General features: G+C 30.6%; 1 protein-coding gene across 1 annotated transcript in view; it reads left to right on the top strand.

The window, feature by feature from the left end:
* LOC119588969 (serine/threonine-protein phosphatase 6 regulatory ankyrin repeat subunit B-like) overlaps window positions 1-438 on the top strand; it is a gene marked incomplete in the record, with an annotated part of 103,883 nt that overhangs the window by 55,330 nt on the left and 48,115 nt on the right.

Raw genomic sequence — 438 nt, 5'->3', positions numbered from 1 at the left:
ATGTTCATACTCCTCACTTACATTATCAACTCACATCAAACCCTTTTCTCAAAACAAAAAGATCCTCAATTTTTTTTTCATATCAGTGGTTTGAGGCGAATCGGCCTTTCTGTAGCAAAAGCGAGCGATCTTTCGACACTCAGTGATAAGTTATTAATATAATGTTACTCTTTAATCCAAACTTTCGTGCTTTTCCCACTTTTGTAAAGCACTTCATATTCAGCTCCATATAGTTTTTTTTACCCATTCTATTGTGATATTGAAACAAGAAATATTAAATATATTGTCAGGAAAGTAATGGAAAGAAACCAAACAAAAAAGTTTCCTTATCTTTATCAACCAACGAAATTAATAATGACAACTCTATTAAGACAACAAAAAAACAAAAAAAAAGACTTATCATCAAAACGGAAGATCGCAAGATGAGAAAATTTTCTT

This window comes from Penaeus monodon, chromosome 24 (genome assembly GCF_015228065.2).
Source record: "Penaeus monodon isolate SGIC_2016 chromosome 24, NSTDA_Pmon_1, whole genome shotgun sequence".
In the NCBI taxonomy this organism is placed as follows: domain Eukaryota; kingdom Metazoa; phylum Arthropoda; class Malacostraca; order Decapoda; family Penaeidae; genus Penaeus; species Penaeus monodon.
Note: the sequence above shows the minus strand (reverse complement) of the source record. Positions and strands in the feature narration are given on the sequence as shown.